At 46.6% G+C, this 18,700-nt stretch overlaps 1 protein-coding gene across 2 annotated transcripts in view; it reads right to left on the reverse strand.

Annotated features, from left to right (window-relative positions):
* SPHK1 (sphingosine kinase 1) overlaps positions 1-18,700 on the reverse strand; it is a 59,144-nt gene that overhangs the window by 39,121 nt on the left and 1,323 nt on the right. The gene's annotated exons all lie outside the window — the stretch shown is intronic.

Below are 18,700 nucleotides of genomic sequence, written 5' to 3' on the forward strand. Positions count from 1 at the left end.
CAAACAGAAAAGAGACAGACTCACCAGGCTGGTGAAAGTGGCTGGCTGAGGGCCTCAGCCACAAGCCTCTCACTTCCCAAGTGCCCTTTAAGAAAGGTGGAGGGGGCTGAAGCTGCCCTCTCCCCGATTTGATTGGAAACATTGCTGGCTGTTCCCCTTGGGCAGGGAGTGAGGGGGCAGTGCATAGTTTGCTGCATTCCTCACTCTGGCAGGGGACACATGGAGCAGACAAACCTGGATCTGCCCACCAGAGGACATGCACCCCTCCCTTGGCTGTGCCTGCTGGAGCTGCAGCAGCCATGGAGAGGTACGTCTCACATGGACTGGAGATGCTTCAGTGAGAGAGGGCTGGGGTATTCCTCTCTCCCTGAGGCAAGCCTGCCAACTGAACCCCTCATCCCTAGGTCTGCCTCAGAGCAATGATTTAAATGAAGTATGAACATTTTCATTTTATTTTCCAAAAACCATAAATTAATTGACATGAGGACCTGAGCAACGCTGGGTAAATTTTCTAGTTTAAAATAAGATACAAATGTGAACCCATCTTAACCTACTCGTAAATAATGTGGTGGTGTGGGTGGATTTTGTTTCCACAGAAGTTAAAAGGCTAAACAATTTGGATACAATGGGGAAAGAAATTTGCTCTTGACCAAGAATCAAAGGGCCCGATAGTGCAATCTTTACTTAAGAGCAGTGTTTCTTAAACTTTATAAAACCGAGGAACACCAAACAATATTTTTTTTTATGGAGGAACACCAAGGATTTTTTGTTGTGCAAAAAAAAAAAAAAAAAAAAAAAAAACAACTGCCCCTTTAAGGGTGGCCATTTTCAATTCTGTTGTTCTCCGTGGCAAACCTCCGACTGCCTCGCAGCACACCAGTGTACAGTGGAACACGTTTTGAGAAATGCTGTATTCCCTGTGATGTCATGGGGACTGCTTGCCTTACTGGGGGCTACTCAGCATGAGTAGGGGTTGCAAAAATTGGTCTAGACTGAGAAAACGTTGAAAGTGAACAAGAGCTTTAACTGTAGTAACACTATATCTGTACATTTTGCAAACAAGTATTTTAGGGAATGGAATGCCTCTAGTATAAAATGTATTTATAGGCACCAGGCACTGGAGTGAATATAAGTAAACATGAGCTTGAATCACAAAGCTTGGATCTGTAATCGCATCATCATTTCAGCTCTCCCTTGGTTGGTCTCAAGCTGAGCAGTGGATTCAGTCATGCAGTCCAACACCCCCTAGAAATAAACCAATTACAGGAGCGTTTGGATCCTGAATGAAACTCCTTCAAAGTCCAGGGGACTGAGATCTGGGGTTCTAGTTTGGGAACTGCCCAATTCTGAAGGGAGCAGCCGCAACCATTGTTGTGAGGAGACACAATACTATGCCCTGCTTGAAGGCTTCCCAGAGGGACAAGACGTTGGATTGCCATTGCCTTCGGTGCCAGTGGGGATTTTTCACTGTGTCACTTAAAATTACTCTAAGCAATAAGGTGAGCCAGAGCTTTCTATGTCACCAGCTTCATTAAATATGGAGCTAAAGAGCATCTATTCATGTGGTTCCACTTCGAGGGTGTTGCTTCTGGTAGATGTGATACTTGTTCTGATGGGTTTTGCTTTTTAGAGAGAACTTCTGCACAGAGCATCGTATTTCCTGAAGTGGCACCCATGACAAGGAGGGGGGTGTGATGGGGCTCTTTGGGTTGCCATTTCAGGGCCATTCAGTTTCCCTGGGGACAGTGAGGGTACCGCTACACAGCAGGGCTAAAGTCGAATTAAGCTCCACAACTTCAGCTATATCAATTGCGTAGCTGAAGTGGAAATAGCTTAATTCAGCTTTTGGTGCTGTCTACACAGCAGGAAGCTGAAGGAAGAACACTCCTCCTTCGACTTCCCTTACTCCTCATGAAATGAGGGTGACAGAAGTTGGAGTAAGAAGTCCTCCAGCTCGACATGATTGCGAAATAATGGTTTGCTGTGTAGATGCACATTTTGTTATTTTGAAATAACATCCGTTATTGCGAAATAACGCTGCTGTGCAGATGTACCCTGACAGAATGAGGAAAGCAGGGGATAAAGAGCTGGTACTCCCAGCTGCTTTCAGTCACTTCTATCTGTCACAGGTGCCCATGGCTATTCTAGTATCTGAGCACTGTTCAGTGTAATGAAGAGGGAAGAGGCGAGTTTGGAAGTGGGTGTAGAAACATCAGATGAATAACAGGGTCTCTTTTCCCTTGCTGTGTAGTCTAGCTCCCCTTGGTGGCTGCTGGGAAGAAACAATATTGCTGGCTTAAGATAACACAGTCTAGTTTAAAACTATTGGCATTATCTAGAGATTTTAAAAATAGTGGGTTAAACTACATAGACAGTGTTCCCTAGTGGATAGAGCACTGGGCTGGGACTTGGGAGATCTAGGGTATCTTCCTGACTCTGCCACTGTCTTGTAGGGGAAGGTCACTTTCCCTTCCTGGGCCTCAGTTTCTCCACCTGCATTATAAAAATAATGATGCTTACCTCCTTTCATAAAGGGCTTTGAGATATACTGCTGCAAAATAGATAAGAGCTAGGTGTTATTTCTACATGTCTGTTCAATTAAGCCCTTAGAGCTCTCTTCATCTTCATGTTGCAAAGGCGGGTGGAATCTTTGGACTCGTTTCACAGATGGGGAAACGGGGGCATAGAAAGTTAAGTGACTTGCTATCGTCACCAAGCCCTCACTGGAAGAGCTGGGAAGGGAGGTGAGGACTCCTGGCTCCCATTTCTAATCCATTAGATCATGTTGCCTCCTAGTTTCTAAAAAAAAATAAATAAACGTGCCCAGTTTACCCCACTGGCTTTACAGGCATTCCTTCGGCCCCATGCCGTATGTGTTTCAATGAAAAGTGGATGTCTCTCGTCTGAGGGCTAATTCAGACCCTTCTTGGCTTTTGAGCTAAAAACAAATCTAATATCCATGTGATGTGTCTGTCCTGCCCCAGGGGAAAGATCCAGGCAGTCACACTTTTCTAGGTGCCTTTGCTAAGGCCTGGTTTGGAGGCATGCTGCTGCCCCCTTGAGGAATTTCTGTACAGCTGCTTCTTAAAGTTCATTTCACATCAAATAGGCAACCCAAAGAGACACCTTTCGGCTCTTGCCATGAGCCTGATGTACAGCAGCTAGCACAAGATGCTTGGTAAGAAAGGGAGTTGGATGGCCCATTCCATCCCGAGAATGGGATGCATGGAGACATCCTGCAAATATCGGGGGAGGGAGGAAGAGAGGGTATGGCAGCTTTCCAAGAGCTCATATCAAAGTCCTTGCTTTGTTTTCTAACGTGTGTTCCTAAAATAACTTGCTCCTTTCTTCCTCCACTGAGCACTTCTCGTTGAAGGTCGAAATTTGCATATCAGTGATGCTCTCAATTGCAGCATCTTGGCCACAGAGTAATGGTGACTGATGTTAGGTGATGGTGTCCCTTAGCAAGGGGAGAGGCCATCCAAGGTTGTTACTACTAAATGAGGAGGGTGGCTGTTGAGCCCAACCCTCTGTAGTCAGAAGGGGGAGCAATGGGGATTTCTGTGACCTGACAAGCAGAGAGTAAGATGATTCATGCTGGATTTGAGGGGTCTCATTGCTTATTGCCCTAAAGCTCAGATCAGTGTGACATGGTTGGCTGCATTAGAACAAGTTATTAAAAATGCTATTTTCTCCTTCTAGGCAATCAGCAGATCTAGGCAGCTGATCCCTGTGGCTTGCTTTTTTAAAATCTAAAACATGAAAACAAATCAGTGTGTGAAAACAAGATTTCTGTGTCTCTCTGAATATATGACAGGATAAGCAGGGACAAAACAGCCTCCAATCAAGCGATGCCTGAGTGGAAGACCCAAAACAATATTTTGGGGAAGGGTGCTCCTAGGAAAATCCAGGGCACATAGCAGACAAGGATGTCAGAATCAAGGGCCTTGCAGTAGAGCTGCCTATTTTTGTTATACCCAAACATTTTTTAGTCTAGCTCAGTGGTGCGCAACCTTTTTTGATCTGCAAGCCCCGCATCTCGGCCAGACAGATCAGTCTGCGTCATGGGGGACACCAACTGCCAGGCCTAGCCTTCGGCCGGCTGGAGCTAAGCACTATGCTGCATGGCCGCCAACAACTGGGCCCAGCCCTCAGACAACTGGATCTAAGCGCCGCAACCCCCCAGGAACACATCCGCAACCGTCACGACTCATGGGTTGCGCACCACTGGTCTAGCTAATCTGTAATTTCTTAAATGGCTTGAGCTGATGTTTAACGTGTTGGTATGTCTGGAAAAGTGACATAAAAGTGGACCTGCTCGCCAACGTTCCCTCTAATCTTTTCCATCCATGTGCAGAATAATTTTTTGTATGTTTACCGAGGCGTGTGCACCACCAATAGAAACACAAATCTAGCTGTGAGTGCTCTGCTAATCAGCTGGGCAGCATCTGAATCTCTCTGGGAACACTGCTGCTCCCTCAGTATCTCAGTATCAAAGTCTGTCTTTAAGTCACATCGGCTCATATTATTGACACAACTAAACTGTTGCTCTTAGCCTCACAAGGGAGGGTGGTTTCGTGGGTAAGGCACTAGACTGGATTGGTCACCATTCATGGTTCTACTATTGGCTTCTTATGTGACCTTGGGCAAGTCACTTTAATACAATGCCTAGGACAATGGGGCCAGACCTCCAGATACGGCGGCAATACAAACAAAAAGAGGTGCTGCAGCTAGTGGAGTCTGTCCTGACTTGTGCAGCACCAGCATACCCAGCTGCTGAGTCCTAATCATGGCACGTTTCATACCTGGGATGCTGGCAGGGGAACAATGAACATGGCTGAGGGGCAGATTCCAGGTTATCTTGCAGCACAGGTGCCCAGATAGCACAGAGGTGAGCATGGAATAGCCACCTCACTAGGCAGCTGTACTAATTACAAACCCTACCATGTGCAGTTTCTCTGGTGACTACCCCGGTACACCAGCAGTGAGCACAGAGACAGCAATGGGTGGCTAGATGCAGCATCTCTCCTTTGGCAAAGCATGACTAGGACTGACCCCATGCTGCTGGTTGGTTCAAGCCACTCTGACAGGGGAGGTCACTGTCACATAGTAGAGGTACACAGCTCTGTGCTGAGCAGACACTGAAACTGAGACAGGCAGGTAGCTGCTCCCCAGGAGGAGTTTCAGCCATGTCTCATTTCTGGGCTAGCTGCGAAGGCTGTTTTGGGCTGGGTGCTCTGCAGTGCTCTGGCCTCTCTCCTTCGGGGATGTGGCTGCAGCTCTGGGTCACCTGGAGGGAGAGTGTGGCTGCCTCTTGCCCAATGGTCACCAACCAATAGATCCGGATCTACTGGCAGATCTTGGAGCCTCTGACAGGTGATCCTGACTGGTTTGGCCAAGAGACTCTCAAGTGTTGGCACTTCATCTGCCCCTCCCCCTACTGCTGCGCAGTTCCTGCTCTTTGCCTTGGAGCTGCCTCCCCCACCCCTGGCAGTATCCTGCTTGCTGTGCAGAGCAGGGGAGAGCGAAGAGGGGTGCTGATGTCAAGGTGCCCCCTCTCCCACCTCACATCCTGTCTTCACAGAGCAGGAGGGGGGCACAACAGAATGGAGTTTGCTGGTTGCTTTTGGGAGAGGTCTAGGGCCAGGGCAGGGGTGAGCCTGCCTTAGCCCCACTGCACCACCACCCAGGAGCCACCTGAGGTAAGCAGCGTCCGGTCGGAGCCCACATTCTGAAACCCTACCCCAGTCATGAACCCTCTTCCTGCACCCAAAGCCCCTGCCCTAGCCCCATGCATCCCTGCATCCAAACACCCCCCCAGAGCCTGCACCTAGAACCCCTTCAGACACTCCAACTGCCTGCCCTGAGCTCAGCTCAGAGCCCCTCCTGCACTCCAAATCCCTTAACCCAAGGCCAGAACCTGAACCCCAACCTGCTGCCCCAGCCTGTTGAAAGTGAGGAATGATGGGGGAGGGAGGATGGAGTGAGCAGGGGCGGGGCCTCGTAGAAAGAGCACAAAGGAGGCGGGGCCAGGGTATTTGGGTTCAAGGTAGATCTCAGATTGCACTTAAATTCAAAGAGCAATCTCATGCTTAAAAAGGTTGGAGACCCCTGGTCTAGTCACATCCCACGGCACAGAGGTGTGACTGAACTCCAGATCTGGGCTCCGGCAGCAAAGAGGTGCATAGAGTGGTTAGTGCTCCTACTTCTTGGGCTCTATGTTCACTCATGGAATTTTACAGAAGGAAAATCAGGAAAATGCCTTTAAATCCACCAGTGGGGCCCAATTCTGCAACCACTGAGGTTTATTGGAATCTTGGCCTGCACGCCCTCCCTCCCCCTGGGTGCCTGTCAAAGGGAAGGTTAAAGCATGTCTAAACTAGCTGCTGGTGATCCTGGCACAGCTGGGCAAGCTGTTGTTACGAACCCTGAAGGACCCCAGTTCAAATCTGCTGTGGTAAGGCAAAGGCAGTGTGACTAGCTCTGCTTGGGCAGCCTGGCTAATGAGGCTCTGCAACATCGGAGCTAAAAACATTAGAGCTAAAAAGCTCTAACTAGGCCCATTTGGAGATGAAAACAGGGAGAGGCCCATCGATCTGCACAGGAGTAAGAGATCTGTAGAGCGGAACTCAATAAAAAAGGGAGTTTTTATTGCTATGAAAAGGGAGAGGGGGCCGTGACAGCTAATTGGTCAGACTCTGCCAAGAGGCCTCATCTTGCAGCCATCATTTATGTGAGTCAGTGCTGCAGGATTGGGCCCCCGGTGGGGGGGCTACTAGTTAGGCCATTTCCAAATCAGTTCTATGCTTCTAAGCCCAGGGGAAAACCCAGCCAGGACCCCATTTAGTGGCACTTTAAACCTCCCTGTCGCCCAGATCACTTTCCTTTCCCTGTCATCTTCTATGCTGCTCTTTAAAGAGACCTTGGATGCCCTTACTGACAGGAGCAGTGATTTCCTAGCTTCTCCGTCTTCTGTGAGCAGTGAATGGGAGACGATGCAGCAAATCATGACACAGCAAATCCCAGCAGCACAGAACCTCGCTGGCTGGGGGTGCGCTGAGCTGGGAAGGGGCAGGCCTTGGACAGCTGCATAGTTACAGTTAAATTCCACCCGATGTCACAAGGAGGGGAAATTGCTAGAACTGCCCACGAGCCCCCTAATCCCACTGCCTAGGGCAGGCAGAGGTGGGGAAAGATTTGCCTTTGTTTTCCCTGCCAGTCAAGACACCCTTCCTGTCTGCGGGCCGGCTCCACGAGGGGCTGTGTCCCTCACGAATCACTTAACTGCATCTGCTCCCTTGCAGTCTGGTGTGTAAGACCCTTGGGGCATTTTCAAGCCTCAATGCTCTATTTAAACCTGTTGTAAGCACCATATGGCTCCACTTTATCCTCCCATTGGACTCAGGGAAGGCCCGGAACTATGAGGCCTCCTCCTTGTGTAGCGTGTTCATGTTCTGTCCAAGGAAGACCCAACACCTCTCAGTGTGAACATTAAAATGCTCCACAAAGCTGGGGGGAGGGGACTCAGCACTCACCCTCTGGAGAAGTGAGGGTCTCATGGCATTTGGCCATGAATTCCCTTCCACGTGACTAAAGAGTGCGGACAGATGCCAAAGGAATCCAGCTTTCAGAGCTTCACAAGTCTAACAGCTAGGTTCAGGAATAAGAGAGTGAAGAATGGCAAGAGACAAAACGGGGAGAAGGTGGCAGACCAAGGGCTGCCGTGGTAAGGCAATGTTATTATTATTAATTACGGGAATTATCTGAGTACCCAGACCTCGACCTGGACCCCATTGTGCTCAGCCAAGAGTGGGCAATAATTTTTGATGGGGGCCACCCCAAGAATGTGGAAAGTGGTCAAGGGTGACACTTGTCTAGGTAAACAAAGGAGGCTGGGTGCAGAAGAGAGCTCAGGATAAGGGACTGGGGTGCAGGAGGGGGTGTGGGGTCTGGGAGGGAGTTTGGGTGAAGAAGGGGGTTGTGACCTGGCAAAGGGATTGGAGTACAAGAGGGGTTGAGGTGTCCAGGAGGGCGTTTGGGTGCAAGGAAAGAATTCAGACCTGGGGGAGGGATATAAAGGTGGGAGGATTTGGTAGGGAGTTGAGAGACAAACTCCCTACACAAAGGGGCTCAGAGAGTTTGGGTTGTAACCTGGGACAGGAGGGGGTTGTGCCAGGGAGCTGGGGAAGTCGAAATTTTGAAATAGATTTCACATGCATGCAGTGTTGTAATAGCCGTGCTGATCCCAGGATATTAGGTCATATTTTTTCTTGGAGCAACTTCGGTAGGAGAAAGAGACAAGTTTTCAAGTTTACCCAGGGCTTCACTTTGAATGGCCCCTTGCCACTTGTGCTAACTACTTACGCTAAACAATCTGCCCCATCTTCTATGTAGCTGCAACTCTCAGAGCACTCTCAGAGCTGTTTATCTCTTGCCCATCTTGTCTCTCTAGGTTTTACACTATTCCTAGGCCTGCATGGTGGTAAGTGCTCTCCAGCCTGCTAAGTCTATGGGGTTGAGGGTACTCAGACACACATGGGAGGTGCTCAATTATTTGATCCTGGGATTTGAACCTGGGAGAGTGACAGGCCATGCTCCAAGGTAGGGATATTAATGATTAACAGGCGAGTCACTGCAAATTCTCAAAACAGGCCTGACTTGGCACCACTTTGTCCCTGGGCCTTGCGTTGCTTCTCTGCCAAGGTTAATGCCATCCTCTGTTAGCCCAAAGCAGAGGTGAAAGTAAGCCAGGGTGCCCCCGGGCACCGCAGCCATAAGAAGCAGCCAGCCAGTTGGGGCACTCAGCTGCAGGAGGAGGCAGGGCGCACACCCAGCTCAGCTCCTGGGGCCCTTCTGCAGGCTGCTGCACTAAGTAGAAGGTAGCCAGGCAGGTGAAAGGAGCTGGCTGGGGTCACACTCCACCCAGCCCTGACCCCCCAGGGTGCTCTTTAGGGAGGGCAGAGGGGCTGGAGCCTCCCTTCCCCCCAAGTCCCACCAATGCTTCTTGTTGCTTGCTATTCCCCTTCCGTCACTGTCAGGGAGCAAGAGGAAAGTGACCAGCTCCTGTGCATTCCTCTCCTCCCTGGCTGGTGTGAGCTGGGGACAGAGCAGTGAGTGACACTGACAGAAGGGGAACAGCGAGCAACAAACAGCATTAGTAGCAATCGGGGGACTTCCGCTCCCCTGCTCTCCCTAAAGGGTGCCCTTGCCTGCCTGAACTCCCCCACACACACATTCCAACCCCCTGCCCTGACTCCTGTACCACTACTCCAACTCTCTGCCCTGAGCCCCTCCACACTTCCCTCCCCATCTCTGACTTCTGCATCCCCCACACAGCCAGCTGCCCTGAGCCCCTCCTCACACCCTAATCCTGACTCCTGCACCCCCATGTTCCCACCCTCTACCCCTGAGTCCCCCCATGCCCACACATTCCCCAATCTCCTGCCCAGAGCTCCCTGCACTCCATCCACACTTAGGCTATGTCTACACTCGCGGCTTCTTGCGCAAGAACATCTTACGCAAGGGTTCTTGTGGAAGAAGTCTTGCAGAAGAAAACGTCCACACCGCCATGTGTGAGCTGTGCTTTTGCGCAAGAGCGCCCATGGCAGTGTGGACGCTCTCTTGCGCAAGAAAGCTCTGATGGCCATTTTAGCCATAGGGCTTTCTTGCGCAAGAACCTGTTAAAAAAGAGCATAGCTCTTGCACAAGGAGCCCCCTCTTACCACGCCATACTGTAAATTTTCTTGTGCAAGAGCGGGCGGGCAGTGTGGACGCTCTGCAGATTCTTGAGCAAGAACAGCCGTACTTGCTCAAGAAACCGCGAATGTAGACATAGCCTTACATTTCTTACAGGTACTGTCATATCACACACCCCAACCTCCTGCCCTGAGGCCCCCCAAGGGGCACTACAGCTGTGCCTGTAAGAAATCTGAGTTATTTTCACCCTTACCCACATGTAGTATAAAAAAATAACCCTCATGCTTCCCCTCTCTGTAAATATTTGATTTAACCTTTGGATTCCTCTCTGCCAAATAGGTTTTTGGTGGAGGAAGAAATTGACTATTACTGATATGCAAAATATAGTCCAGATATAGTCAAGGGGCAGACTATGGGCCAAATCTGGGCCACCTGGAACTCTTGAACAGGCCCCAAAATCTTTTTATTTACTTATTATCATCATTATTGTTATTGTTGTTATTATTTTATCTAAAGTCTTGATCTTGACTGTACTTTGACGAAGACATTTGGACCTTGACAAGAAATAATTGGCTATCCCTGATCTCATCCTTTCCATGCTTCTGTAGTGTGGTGGCAAATGTACAACACCACCTCCTGAACCACAGACCGGTCACATGTGCAGATGAGGGATCATAATGAAGTCACACCTGCACTGCAGTGAATGTAGCCTGAGGTTCTTCCCCAGGGCAATGTTTTAAGCCATTGTCTGTGAGAACAGATGCAGCAGCAGTATATAAAAGGAAAGCAAACAGCTCTCCTTGTCATTTACATTAGGGATGGAGCATGACAATAGTGCATGTCTGCCCCAGGGAATGGGAGACTGGAAAAGAAGCTGCAGAAACTGGCTAAATATATTGAATGTTCCTGAAAAAAGACAATGCAGTGGAAAGCAGAGACAACAGCCTGTAACAGGGCTGTTCTGCAGCCTAACCCTTAGCATGCCAGCACTTTCCACGCTGAAGAATAATAGGATCTGCATTCTCCAGAGTGTCTGAAAAGGATATTGGCAAGCTTGGCAGGTCCTGAATGTGACCCTTCATTTCAATTCTTGGTTGGCTGCAAAACCGTGCTGTAATTATCCGCATGTTGTCCAGAAAAATAGGCCAGTTGCTAATAGGCACAGTTGTATATTAATGAATTTACCTAATGGCTGTCTTGAAAAACTGCCAGGAAAACCTACTACTCAGGACAAAAAGTATTTGGCACTAGTCCTCCAATGAGGACAATAAAATTAATGCTATTTTACTTGCCCAAGAACTGAAAAAAACATTACTTGCTCTAGAGAAGTGGGGGAGTAGAATTCTGCAAGGCTCTATGGAAATAGAAAATTGAATATGTGCATACTTAATTATCAAAGAAATCCTTCAGGGCCCAATCCTGTGATAGGATGGACCTCTCCATCTGCTCCTAGGAGAGCTGAGAGTGTCTGGTACTTGCAATATCTGGTGTTTCTCAGAGCATTTCCTGAGAGACAAACATACCTGGCACAGAAACCTCCAGATGGAAGGACATTGTTGGCAGCCTCAGCACAGAGGCCAAGAACGAAGAGACCCAGAGACTGGCACAGATACCAGTCAAGGGTTTGTAGTCTGAACAGGCCAGGGTTGAGGCATGGCAGCAAGGGCAAAAGTTCAGGCTAGAGAGAGATTGTTTGGTGTGGACACATGGGACGACTGATACACCCCAGGGCTGTGGTTTACTGATTAATCCCAACAGGACAGGCCAATATGCATTGGCCCCTGACCCCCTGAATTCCTTTAATGGCTCCCCATTAAACCTGCATCACATTTCAATTTCTCAAAGTCCACAGAACCTGCATGTATATATCTTGGCTGCTGTTTCCCATTCCATCCCTCCCTTAATCCCTCTGCTCTTGCCAATGTTTCAACTTGAGCCACTAGGAAAAGTTTGGGGCCGTGTGGCATGTTTGTTCCAGTTAGCCAGAGAAAATGGTGACACTTGGGTATTTCTTTGATGTATTCTTGCTTATTTACAAGGAAAGTACAAAGTCCTGTGGCTCTAGATGCACAAGGTACCAAGAACAAAAGGAGAAGTTTCTCAGTGTAGAGCCGTGTGCTTCTTTATCCAGTCCCACTGCACTCTCTCCAGTGATGGTTTGGCACAACCTCATGTCAACTTTCCATTCTCTTTTCATTCTCTGAGCATCAGATGAATAAATAACTCTTCAGTTGGTCAGGGTTAGGAGTCACCCATTCTTGATTCCTTTAACTTAATTTGGAAGCGTGTGTCATTCCATGGACAAGTTACTGATAAAAAGGCAAGGGAGGCGTCATTTGATTCTTAATGTATAGAATCACAATTTCAGTGGTGTCATCCTCTGCAGCATAGCAAGGGAGTCCCCCACACCTGCACCTTCCAGCTCCCACACCAGGTCTTCTACGTGGTAGAAAGTTGATAATATCATCAGAAATGGGTTGAGTTAGGTATCATTTGAAAGCCCTGTCTCCCAGGAACCTGTTGATCCTAAATATGACAAATCTAGAACAATGCATAGCTACATATTTGAAAAAATGTTTAAAAATCAACTTTAAAAAAATGATACTTTAACACGGGCTTGTCAAATATTCATCACTCACAAAGTTAACCTGTGGCCCTCTACTGCCAGTTCTGGGTTACCAGATACTGCTCAGAACATGATGCCAGTTACAGATTATTATAAATGGAGGAGTGCTTCAAGCTGATTCACCATCATTGGCAAAAAGAAACAGTTCTATGGCATTGATTTGCAACTTTATTTATGGTGCCAAAAGAGACACAAGGAGTCTCAGAAATGCCCCGTTTAGAAGATCCCATACTCCTCATTTTTTGAGGAGTACAGGATCTTTCAAAATGGGGCATTTCTGTTGAAAATGCCCTGTCTAAACTGCTGGGTTTTTTCGAAAAGCCCCATTTAAAAAAAAAGCAGTGGCCGCCATTATGCAAATGAAGCGCAGGATATTTAAATCCCCGCTTCATTTGCACTTTTGTTATGTCTAATTTACATCCCTCTGCCAATAGAAGGGTGTAGTTTAGACATGGCCTGGAATGTGCATTCAGGGAGAAATTACTGGAATCCATCTGCAAATGGTAGGTACATAGTTACACAAAATACATTACCTTACCTAATTAATAACAATCCCAAAGCAATTTATTACAAAATCCTAATTTTTACTTAGTTGCCTAAAAGGGTCAAGACTATTAGGGAGATGAACAATACCCACTAGTAGCCCCAAGGATCCATAGCTGATTCCAAACCTGAAAAAATCAATTCCATGTTATACTTGTCCTTAATCTACCCTAAGTAGTGCACCAGTGGCCGCAGCGACTCCAGCACCAACTAGTACAACAATGAGCCAGTGGAGAACACAAGACTGCCCCTTTTACTGCAAAGTCTCATGTCAGAGTGCTTGAGTGAAAGGCAGTTTTCCAACTCATATATGACAGCTGTGTGGAGTGTGTAATCTATCATTACAAATGGCTGTTGGTTTAACAAATAATATTCCAAATGGTTTAACATTCCAAAATCCATACCAAGTTCCTTGCGCAGCTTGTGCACAGTACTTGTCATCCATTGATGACAGCAGAGTACTCTGCCTGGAGAGTGCAATAGGAAATGAAGGTTTTGGCCACATGGTATTGAATGAAATGGTTGTACTTCTCCCAGAGCTTGGCAAGGGTCAGTTTATGTTTTCTGCTGCTGCTAACTTCCTTGAAAATCCAGCAGCGGGCAAAGGTACCCTGCAGCTACTGCTGTGGTCTATTGTCAGGAGTATATTAATGGGAACCAGTCTCAGCCTCTGATGCAGATAGAGTAGTGAAGAACTGTTGCTTGAAGGAGCTTCCTGACTTCCTGACTCACTTACTTTCCTACCAAGGTCCAAAAATTCTGAACCCAAGGAGTCCAGAACTCTGTACATTTGTGAATGGTGACTTCACTTGGCTATTGTGCAAAAATGGGATGCAACCTAGAGGTGAAAAATAATTGAGTATAACTTGAGCTGAAGATAGATTGTACCCTCAAATGATCTGGCTACACAAGACATGGCTGTGACGGGTTCAGTCACAGGGAGGGGGTCCCCTTGAGACTGTCTCCTAGTGTGTTGGTCATGCCACGGAGCCTGTTTACCTTCCCTCTGAGGCACCTCACCACCCTGTCCTGCTGGCCTAGAAGCTCCCCCAGCTAAGGCACAGAGTTGGGGTAACAGCCCCCAAGCAGAGCAACTCATGCTGAATCAGATCATCTCTGGGAGGGCTCAGCTATAAGGTTGTTGACAGCACCTAGAAACACAGTCCCAAAGAGGATCAAAACCCCCGAATAAATCCATCTTCCGCTGTATAAAAGTTTTACACAGAGAAAGCTCATACAGTTAGCTTCCTTTATCAATCAAAGAGAGATATGCACAATGGTTGCTCCCCTACCCCCAGGTAATAATTTTTTACACTGGGCTTGATAATAAACAAAAGTGTTTTTATTAAGTATAAAAAGTAGGATTTAAGTATTGCAAGAGAAAACAAACAGATTAAAGTACGTTACTGAACAAAATAAACAAAACATCCCAGCTACTCCTAATACACATGGGCTATGTCTACATTGCGCTCTTTTTCGCAAGAACATATGCAAATGAGGTGTGGCAATGAATATGCTGAACCAGAATACTTAATGAGCCGCCATTTTGTGCAAAGGGCTTTTGCACAAGAAGGAGCAGTCTACACTGCTCTTGCTCAAGAATGGCTCTTGCTCAAGAGGGGGTTTTTGCACAAAAGCCCCTTGTGCAAAATTAAGTATGCAAATGAGGTGTGATGATATTCATTGCCATGCCTCATTTGCATATGTTCTTATGCAAGAGAGCGCAATGTAAACATAGCCTAAGTTATTACATGCAAATTCTTACCCTAACAACTGTTCTAATCATCTTTCACAAGCTAGGCAGCCTCCTAACTTGGGCCTGATCCTTCCCCCTGTTCAATCTTAGATGTTTCCAGCTGACATGTTAGGGCATGTCCACAATGGGGAGTTATTTTGAAATAACTTATTTTGAAATAATAACTCCCAAAATAACTATTTTGAAATAAGCGTATTCCTCTTCACAAGAGGAGTTATTATTTCAAAATAACAGGTTTGGTAGTGTGGATGCTCACCTTGTTATTTCAAAAAATAAGTGTAGACATGCCCTCAGATGGCAAGTGGGGGGGTCTCCTGGTGTCTGGCCACCACAGAATTCTTTCTGTTTAGTTTAATTTTTTCTTATCTTGAGTGTAAAAGTACCAGATTCAAAATGGGTTCCAGCATCAGGTTGCCTGGCCGTAAGTCCTGACATGACCAACCAAAATTCAGGCTTACGGGAAAAACAAAACCATTCACAGATTGTTACTTTGAGCACTGGGCCATTAGGAGTATCAGTAATGGTTCTCATTAGTACATTTAGAATTATAAACAGTTCCACAGTTCATATTTCTAACTTCAGATACAATAATAATACATAAAAACAGAATACACACATTCAGCAGATTTGAGAGAGGTAGCCATGTTAGTCTATTTCAGCAAAAACAAGAAGTGGAATTTTTAAGACTAACAAATTTATTAGGGCATTAGAGCATAAACTTTCATGAGCTACAACTCACTTCCTCAGATGCTGAAAAAAAAAAGAAACTCAAAAATGATATGTTACCTGATGCATGTTGCCTAAAGCGTCTTCAAGTTATGCATATTCATAAGCATAAGGCAAGTTTTATAAAATATAGTGGGTGAGGTGACAATCACCATACCATTTTAGGAGAAAGGTATCTTCCAGCACAGTCAGCCTTTTAACTTGGCCCTACACGAGGTGTCCTTACCAGCTATGCCCACTGATCTCTCAGTTTGCTCAGAATAACTATCACTGATGAGACAAGGAGTCCTGTGGCACCTTAGAGACTAACAGATTTATTGGATCATAAGTTTTCGTGGGCAAAGACCCACTTCACCAAATGCATGTAATAGAAATTCCAGAGGCATTTTGCAGATTCAGACTAACATGGCTACCCCTCTGATACTTATCACTGATGAGTTGCATTTATGCCTCCTAACCAAGAGGGTGAATTATCAAGCAATGGAATGACTCTGGGATGATCAAGTGCATCCAGAATTACCCTTCTCTATATATCAAGCATGGATGGGTCTTGAAAGATTAACTGAACACACCAATTATATGAGAAATACCACCATGTGCTCCCAAATCAATCCTTCTGCTAATCAAATGCTTGTATGCAAAGACCAGCTGCTCATCACCCTGCAAATGTCTGGCCAGCAGCCTGCCTTGCATGGAGATAAACGTGTCACGTGGATGAGGATCAGTGTTGATGGACTGACAATATCCTGAACAAACCTTATGGAATTAAGATAGACTTTATTAAATTAAAGCATGGTGAATTAGAATGAACAACTTTGGAATTCATTGTGCTACAAATGTTTATATACTGTTGTGAGAGTGTACAGAACATATTTAGTAGAAAGACAAAATGAATACAGTCTCTGGAAGGTATGAGGAACAATAGGTGTGCAGTAGGTTTCCTTAGGAAATATTCTGAGCTGAGGAGAATGCAGTGTTCCCCCTTCAAAGCCAATCTTTTGTAAATACACTCTGGGGAGACAGTCCCTTTGTATACTAACTACCGGTTCCTGGAAACTCCAGTCCAAAGGCCCCTGAACTGAGTGAAAACAAAATTGAACATGTGATCAATGTGCTTGTTCAGAGCTGAAGCCCATGTGTATCTTCCCACTCACAAGAGGGAACAGCTTGTACAGTTGCCAACTTTCCAGACCGGACAGGCCAGACACCGTTTGTGGCAATGGCACCCGATCAGGAAAGCTGGCAACCCCTGTGCTGAAGAGCTGAAAACCAAGAGCATGTGTCTTTGCTGGACCACAGAGGGAGGATACAAATGTAGTTGCCCTGTCCAGCAATGGTGCCTTAGACAGAGATGATACTGATAATGATCTTGATGAAGAAATGTTTTCAGTCCTACATGTCAAGTCTGAATTCTGTAGGATTAGTCAAGGTCAATACCTTTCATATATCTATATAAGTGATACAAGCAACCCTTTGTTAAGGTACATTTAAAAATGTTGATATTTGTAAATATGGCCGCTCCCCGACTTACAGCCACCTCCACTTACGACCATCCGCACTTACGACCAAAACGGTCGTAAATGCAGATCCGAGTTACAAATGGCAATCTGCGCTTATGAACAGCGCAGTCACCATGTAACTCTATGGGATCCGAGTTATGAATAGTTCGAGTTACGACCAAGTGTTGGTCCGTAACTAGTTCATAACTCGGAGAGCGGCTGTACTGTATTTTTCTGGATTATATATCTACATAACTATTCTAAATTAGGCATATTTGGTACCATCGCATTTATGGGAGAAAGAGTTTTCAGATGATAATCAACGTGACCCATCTGACACCTTTGCACTATCAAAACTTCCACCAATCAGAGGACCTGGAGTTCAGGATAGAGGGATGCGAATCCACCCCTCCCCATACCACAGAGAGTGACACCACTGAAATTATGAGTCTAGATGTTTATGAATCAAATGATACGTCCCTCACTTTTCTAGCACTAACTTGCTTAAGTAATGATATTTTACTGTCTGATGCTCCAAGATTAAATCCTCCTCTCTCTCCAAAGCCTGGGAGAAGAGGTAGACTTTGCAGTGTGACTTGAGAGTCAATATACCCGGGCTCTATCAAACCAAGGCTGGGAAGGAAAATTTCAGAGACAGAGGCCTCCTTGCTTTCTCTCTCTAGTTTTGTCTATTTCTGCCATCCCTCTCTCACAAACAGTTGCACCTGCGTGAGGATCGCCTGCCTACATGGTGCTAGTTTTTGTTAAGCTTGGATTTTGAGGGGAGCAGCTGGGTCTGCTGCACCCATGGGGGGTGTTCGCCCCAAAAGTGGTATAAAGAGGGCCATGTGAGGTGTCAAACTAAAGCTTACTTTCTACTGATTCTGTATATGTTCTTCATATATCTGCATGATGTCTGGGGCTACGTCTACACTGGAATGATTTTGCGCAAATACTTTTAGCGCAAGAGTTTTTGAGTCAAAGTATTTGCACAAGAGAGCGTCTACTCTGGCATATGCCTTTGCACAAGAGAAGTGCTTTTGTGCAAAAGCATCCATGCCAATGTAGATGCTCTCTTGTGCAAGAAAGCTCTGATGGCCATTTAGCCATCGGGCTTTCTTGCGCAAGAAATTAACGTTGCTTATCTACACTGGCCTCTTGCACAAGAACAGTTGCGCAAGAGGGCTTATCCCTGAGCGGGAGCATCAGAGTATTTGCACAAGAAGCACTGATTTTATACATTAGAACATCAGTGTTCTTGTGCAGGTACTTGCGGCCAGTGTAGCCAGGTGGCAAGATTTTGTGCAAAAGCAGCCACTTTTGCGCAAAATCTTGCCAATGTAGACACAGCCTGGGTGTGGAGTTATGAATATGTACTCTGTATGGAGACTGGAAGTTTCTCTGTATGTGGTTGAGCGATAGGCTCAGCCTATGGACATGCTAATTAGCAAGCCTGCAGGGACAATAGGTCTCTTAAGAACCGGAGACCCACCTATGAAGGAATCTAGGTGCCTGGTCAGAGACCATGTGACTGTCTCCAGCTTGGAAGAAGCCAGGAAGAAGGTATAAATAGGCCATGTGGCCGACTCCATCTTGGTCTCCAGATCGGCTCCTGACCCCAGATGCGGACTTTCAGGGAATCACGAGCCTGGAAGAACTGTGGACCCATCCTGACATAGGATGTGCACCAAGGACTTTTAAGCCAGCAGTTATAACATCTCTGCTGCGAGCCTGCATTGAGAACTGGGAGGGGTTCAGGCAGGCAGCTGAAGTGTTCTGTGGGACTGATTTGTGGCCTATTTAGGAAGGTCTCCAGTCTGGGGGCTGTAAGGAGCCCTGAATTTGAGCAATTCG

This window comes from Pelodiscus sinensis, chromosome 20 (genome assembly GCF_049634645.1).
Source record: "Pelodiscus sinensis isolate JC-2024 chromosome 20, ASM4963464v1, whole genome shotgun sequence".
Lineage (NCBI taxonomy): Eukaryota > Metazoa > Chordata > Testudines > Trionychidae > Pelodiscus > Pelodiscus sinensis.